General features: G+C 48.1%; 1 pseudogene; it reads left to right on the top strand.

Moving 5' to 3' along the window:
* The first annotated feature begins 5,115 nt into the window (after positions 1 to 5,115).
* Positions 5,116 to 5,235, top strand: LOC131810733 (U2 spliceosomal RNA; annotated as a pseudogene).
* The last annotated feature ends 2,091 nt before the right edge of the window (positions 5,236 to 7,326 follow it).

Genomic DNA, 7,326 nt, shown 5'->3' with positions numbered 1-7,326 from the left:
AAATAAATAAAATCTTTTTTAAAAGCAGTGCACTTAGGGCTTTTGCTCAGTGGGGAGTCTGCTTCTCCCTTTCCTTCTTCCTGCTGCTCCTCCTGCTTGTACTCTCTCTCTCTGTGTCAAATAAAGAAATAAAATCTTACGGTGCCTGGGTGGCTCAGTGGGTTAAAGCCTCTGCCTTCGGCTCAGGTCATGATCCCAGGGTCCTGGGATCGAACCCTGCATCGGGCTCTCTGCTGAGCAGAGAGCCTGCTTCCCTTCCTCTCTCTGACTGCCTTTCTGCCTAATTGTGATCTCTGTGTGTCAAATAAATAAATAAAATCTTAAGAAAAAAAAAAGAAATAAAATCTTAAAAAAAAAATAGGGGTGCCTGAGGGGGCTCAGTCATTAGGTGTCTGCCTTTGGCTTGGGTCATGATCCCAGAGTCCTGGGATCAAGGCCTGCGTTGGGCTCCCTGCTCGGAAAGCCTGCTTCTTCCTCTCCCACTCCCCTTGCTTGTGTTGCTGCTCTCACTATCTCTCTCTCTCTCTGTCAAATAAATAAATAAAATCTTTTAAAATTAATTAATTAATTAATTAATTAAAAAGCAGTGCACTATAGTCACATAGCTAGGAAGTGATGGAGCTGGGAGTCAAGCTGCCAGAGTCCATGCTTTTGACCATTGGTCCACACTGCCATGTTAAACCTCCTGAAACTCCCAGTCTCTCGGGAAGACAGACATGAATCCAGGCAATAAAGTGTGAAAGGGCACGGGTAAGGGAAGTGCAGGGCACTGAAGGTGTGCAGCGGAAGGGTGAGCCAGCTTGAGTGATCAAGAAAGCCTCTGGGAGAATGTGACAGCCAGCCCAGTGCTTAAGGAGTGACAAGTCAGGCCAAAGGGAAATAGGTCCCGGGCAGATGGGCACAGCAGGGAGACTGAAGGAAGTTCAGTCTGACTAGAGCTTGGAGTCTGGTGGGGAGGAAGAGGGTAGAAGGACCAAGGATCCTGAAGGGCACTGAACGCTGCAACAATAAGTTTAGGTTTTATCCAATGGGCAATGGAAGCCAAGGTGCATAGCCTTGGACAAGTCACTTTACCTGACTGCACTTCAGTTTCCCTAGCCATAAACTGCGAGTAAAATAACCTACTAGAAGAGATGAAACAATGCATTTGTAGTAGGTACCTCACAAATGTTAGTTTCCAGTCTCTACCAACCCTCAAGTTAGGAGCCAAAATGTGGATTTGCAGCTGAACAACTAGACAAATGCCATGGGAGCCAGAGGCTCCCTGTATGCCAATCAGCAAGGAACAGAAACTCCAACTAAATATGATTTAATCCATAAAGGGTCAATTTTCAAACTTAACAATAGAGAGAAGTTCTACAGTTTGGAAATTCAGTGGCTCAATGATGTCTTCAAAGAGGTGTCAGCCTCCTTCCTGCATTGACAATGCCTTGCCTCGTAGTCACAATATGGATGCAGCAGGGCCTGCCATCATGCATAGACATGATAATATTTACTGAAGAAGGCATTTCCTCCTATGCACCTTTAATGATTTTATTTATTTATTTGTCAGAGAGAGAGAGAGAGCGAGCACTTGTGAGTGCACAAGCAAGCAGAGCGGTAGGCAGAAGCAGAGTGAGAAGCAAGCTCCCTGCCGAGCAAGGAGCCCAATGCGGGACTCTATCCCAGGACGCTGGGATCACGACCTGAGCTAAAGGAAGCAGCTTGACGGACTGAGCCACCCAGGCGTCCCACATCCTATGCATCTTCAAAGATAGAAAACTTTTAGTGAAAGCCTCCCTGTCAGACTTCCCCTCAGGTCCCATTGGCCAGGATTAAATCACATACTTTTCACTAAACCAATCCTGGCAAAGGGAATGTAATCATCCTGATTGGCTTAAGCCAGGGCTGAGAAGGGGCTTTATCCGAGTACTTGGCCTCAGTATGACAGGACCCAAATAAAATAACCCTTTCCAGCAAGGAAGAAAAGGAAAGAGACTTGGCCAGACCATTAGCATTATTTGTGACTCCAAGGATCTGGGCCCTAGCTCTGGGCAATAAGGATAATCTCATTTCCCTATCTGCTTGGATTCAGGTCCTAAGATTGTTCTATGACCCCTGAGATCAGGACAGACTGAGCCCAATGCCCTGTGCCTTAGAAACCGCCTCAGTAGGGCTGGGGGAACTGGGCTACATCCTGTGTCCCCTGGGTCCAGCTCAGTGCCTCCAGCAGGATCCATCGTTCACTTATCGATCCATGAATATTAATTGGTCACCGACTTTGTAGTGGGGACAAACAATGGGACTTGACATGGACCCTGCCGTCACAGAGCTTACCCCCTAACTGCAGAGCCAATGGGATAACCAGACAGGTGTGTGTGCACAGCAATACCCGTGATCGGTCGCAGACGGACTGGCATTGATGCCATGAGAGGACATAGCAGGGAAACTTGACCCAGGCAGGGAGGTGAAGGGCTTTGGACTTGGGTAGTGTCATTTTGAGCCCAGGCTCAGCCATTTACTGGCTGTGTGACTCTTCAAAGGCAATTTGCTTGACATCTCTATGCCCTGCTCTCATTGGAAACCAGCAAAAACAATGGTACCTGTCCCCTGGGATTGGTAGGATGACAAAATGAGAGAAGGTGGCCTTTTGGACCATCCTACAGTAGTTGAGAAACCTCTAGCTCTCCACAATCCAGCACAGCACAGCCGCTGAGGTTTCTGGCTGGAGCCAGAGTTCACTTGCTGGGAACCGGCTCCAGCTCCTTCTGGCTGTGGGACAATGAGCAATGGCATCCTCTCTTTGTGCCTTGGTTTCCCCATCTGCAAAATGGGGCCAATAACAAATAGAGTCGTGGTAAAGCTTAACTGCAAAGCTCTCAGCACAGGCCTGCCACAAATGTAAGCCCCAGAAATGTGAGTGAGCGCTGTTATTATTATCGGCTTGTTGTTTTGAAATGAAACATAAACACACACATGAAAATGTGGCTCGGGATCTTCAGGCTGGCGACTGCAGAGCCGTTCTTCTCTATGCTATTTCAATAATAAAGGTGTTTGTCATCGCAATACGTGTATGGCCAGGAATGTTAAAAGTCCCTGAGAGCCCCCCAGCTTGATGGCACCTAGATTTTCCTCCGGAGTACCAGCCTTCCCATTTCTATCCGTAACACACCTTGAGGAGCGACCATTGTTAGGATAAACAAAGCGAGACCCAGCCAGCCGCTGCAGCCTCCGCTTCCAGGCTGCTTTCTCCTTGCAGGACTGTCTAACCAATCGCAAGCCGCAGGATGCAAATTGCGTTGCCTAATTGATCCATCAAGCTCTGCACCGAGCTGGTTCTGAAAACCCGCGCTGTGGGAGGAATGCCTGCGCGTGCAAACACTTAGCACCGGGCCCAACGGACAGTAAGGGCTTGGGGAGCACTAGCGACTCTTTTTAATATCACGTATCCCCCTAGATGGCGGGAGCATGGGACTGTAAGCGGAGGGAGCCAACCCCCCTTCCCCCCGCTCTGCTTTCCCTTCCCTTTGTAAAACCACCGAGGCTTCTTTAGCTCGCGGTGCTAAGTTAGAACCACACCTACCTCCGGGGGAGGTGGGGAGGATTCCAGGAGTTAGCGCATGTGACACGCGCGGCTTGGCGTCTCCGTCTTCAGAGTGGTGCCTGGAAAGGCAGAAGCACTCCGCAGCCAATGTAGCACCCGCAAGAGGGGCGGCTAACGCTGAGCATCTAGCAGATTCACTTTCTAGATTTAATCCTGGCCACCTACCAGCCAGGGAGGCATTGATATCATTCCCATTTTACAGGTGGGGCACCTAAGGGCGTAGGTTAAACCGGATGCTTTCAGTTAGCCAGCAAATTTGAACCTTAGCTGCTCTGCTTGTCGGTTTTTTCCAAAGTCGGTGTTCATCTGGAGAGTCCGCAGAAGCACGGCTATCTGTAAACAAACAAACAAACAAACAAACAAAATAGCTAGTGCACAGGGCACCTGGGTGGCTCAGTCATTAAGCATCTGCCCTCCAGCTCAGGTTATGATCCCAGGGTTCTGGGATCGAGCCCTGCATCTGGCTCCCTTCTTAGCGGGAAGCCCGCTTCTTCCTCTCTCCCACTCCCCTTGCTTGTGTTCCCTCTCTTGCTGTCTCACTCTCTGTCAAATAAATAAATTAATAAATAATCTTTTAAACATTAAAAGAAAAAAAAAAAAAAAAAAGCTAGTGCACAGGAGAAAAGGCCAGCGGGAAAACACATTCTCTAGATGGGAGGAATATGAGTGGGGATTTTTCCCCCCTGCTTTTTCATTGATCTGTGTCTTCTAAGTTTTCCATTGGCAACATGTATTACCTTGGCATTGGGGGAAAATAAACCAAATTAATGTTTTAAATAACTGTGGCAAGTGCCTAGATGGATGAGAACCTGCACCAGGGATGCAGGTCAGCTCAGTAAACAGTTGCAGTGGTCAAGGGGGGAGAAGGTGAGGTCTGAATTAGGGTGTTGATGGGGTGGGGAGGGGGGAGCGGTATGGACAAGCACAGAAATGACTTTGTGACTGATTGACTGTGTGCGAAGGAGGATCCGTTCACTCCTTCATTCCACACATGACTGTTAAGGTACGGACCCATGTTGCTGGAGCTGTTCTGGGAACCAAGGTCAGTCCCCAACCTTGGAGAGCTTCCTTTCCACTGGGAAGAGACTGGATGATAAACTCACCAGTGCCTGATGAGTTAGGTGTTAAGCGTTGGACAGAAAAGCAGAGCCAGATGAGGGGATAGAGAGCACCAGAGTTGGGTGGAGGGCGACTACAGAAGACCCCGTCCTTTGGAATCAGTTGAGCAGAGTTGGAAGGAAACGAGAGAAGCAGCTGTGTGTGTATCTCGAGCAAAACCACTCCTCGCACAGGAAAGAGCCGTCACAAAGACTTTGTGACAAGACATCCTGGGTGTCAAAGAAGAGCAAGGAGGCCAGGGGGGCTGCAGAGAGGGAGGGAGGGGAACCAGCAGTGGATGGGATTAGGGAGGCAAGGGGGCCAAAGAAAGTCGGCCACTGTCAGGACTTGGACTGTTGTTCTGAGTGAGATGGGAAGCCGCCAGAGGTTTCAAGCAACTGACAGGCTTGACCTTCATTTTAAAGGGATCGCTGATCGCTTCTCGGCCTTTTGGCTAAGATCAAGTGTAGTATCTGTTCTTATCAGTTAAAGGGATCGCTGAGGCTGCTGTGTGAGAGATAGATACAGGCAAAGTTGAAAGCAGGGGACCAGTTAGGAGGCCTTTGCAATAATCCGGCAGAGAGATGACAGTGGTTTCGGAGTAGAGTCACACTGAGCAGGATTCTGAATGTACTTTGAAAGGAGGAGTCAGCAAGAGGAGTCAAGAGTGAGTCCAAAATCTGTGGCCTGTGCCAGCAGAACAGAGTCGACGTTTACTGAGAAGGCGAAGGCCTCCTGGGAACCAGATTCGTGGAAGGCAACCAGGAGTGGAAGTGGGTCATGTTGGGTTCAAGATACCTTTCAGATGCCCATGTGGGTGTCCAGTAGGCAGGTAGGACATACTGGAAAGAAGTTCAGAGAAGAGGTCAGGGCCAAAGACAAAAATTAGGAGTCATCAGAATCCAGATGGTATTTCAAACCTAAGAAATGGATGAGAAGATCCAGGCGTGAGTACAGGAAGAGAAGAATGATACCTAGGTTTCTGGCTCTGGTTACTGGAAGGATGGTTTTCCTTCTTTGGCAATGGAGGACATGGGAGGAGGAGCTGGTTTCAAAGGGAAGGAGAAGTGTTTGCTTGTGGACACCAGATTTCAAGGTACTTTAGGACGTCACAGAGTGGCAGGGAGTGGCTTGGCAGGATGTTTGGTCTAGAGACCATAAGTTCAGAGAGAGCTCTGGGCAAGAGAGGGAGAGAAAGAAGACAGAGGGTAACTGAGCTTCCAGCAAATGTATGTAAAAGAAATGCAAATCTACACAAAGCTGAGCCCTTTTTCCAATTCCCAGAGTCGGGGCAAACAGGTGTCAATGCAGGTGTTCCAGGGATTAAACTAGGAATTTGAACCTGCAGGTGAAATCTTCAACCGTGTGTAATGTGAGGGAAACACCCTCAGAGAAGAATGGGGTGAAGGGGAAAAGAAAGTCAGCCTTCCCCAGTTCTGAGAACCATCTGTCTCTCCAGGGCACCTGGATGAAGGACTCCTACAACACCTGGGAGTACAGATGGAACAGAGATATTGGTTGTACAACTGGGGGTAGGAAGGTGACTCTGCTTATCTGTTTCTGCACAACAAGCCACTCCTAACTGGTAATATAAAACAACATTTTTATTATGCTAATGTCTTCTGGGGGCCAGGAATTTGGACAGGGCACAAAGAAGTGGTTTGTATCTGCTCTACGATGTCTGAGGCCTTAAGAAGGGAGACTATGAGCTGGAGACTGGAATCATCTGGAGGCTCCTTTTCTCACATTTCTGGCTCCTGGTCTTGAATGGCTGAAGGCCAGGTTTAACTGCAAGTGTCCCCTGTCCCACTTCTATGTGGCCTTTCGGTATGACTTGGCCTTCTTAACAGCACTGAGTGAGAACACAGTCCTGAGAACAGACCCAAGAACCTGTGTCTAGAGAAAGCCAGGCAGAAGCTGCTAAAAAGCCCAGACTCAGAAGTCACATATTGTCACATACTGTCTCTTCCAACATACACTGTTGGTCAAAGCGGTCAAAGCAATTCAGATTCAAGGGCTGGGGACCTAGACCCAGCTTTCCATAGTAGCACTTTTAAAATCATTTGCAGCCATTTTTAAGTAAGTTTTAGTAATATATAGTTTACATATCACCTGATTCACTCATTTAAAATATATAATTGAATACTTTTTAGTATTTTCACGAAATTGTGCAACCTGTCACCATACTCAATTTTAGAACATTTTCATCATCCTGAAAAGAAATGCTGTATCCTTATTTATTTATCTAAAAAATTTTATTTTTTATTTATTTGACAGAGATCACAAGTAGGCAGAGAGGCAGGCACAGAGAGGAAGAAGCAGGCTCTTTGCAAAGCAGAGAGTCTGATGCGGGGCTCGATCCCAGGACCTTGGGATCATGACATGAGCCGAAGGCAGAGACTTTAACCCACTGAGCCACCCAGGCACCCCATCCTGTATCCTTTTTAAAAAAGATTTTATTCATTTATTTATTTAACAGAGAGCGAGAGATCACAAGCAGGCAGAGAGGCAGACAGAGAGAGAGAGGGAAGCAGGCTCCCCACTGAGCAGAGAGCCCGATGTGGAGCTTGATCCCGGGACCCAAAGATCATGACCTCAGCCAAAGGCAGAGTCTTAACCCACTGAGCAACCCAGGCACCCCAAAA

The sequence above is a fragment of the Mustela lutreola genome, chromosome 10 (assembly GCF_030435805.1).
Source record: "Mustela lutreola isolate mMusLut2 chromosome 10, mMusLut2.pri, whole genome shotgun sequence".
Lineage (NCBI taxonomy): Eukaryota > Metazoa > Chordata > Mammalia > Carnivora > Mustelidae > Mustela > Mustela lutreola.
This window is presented reverse-complemented; position numbering and strand designations above follow the sequence as displayed.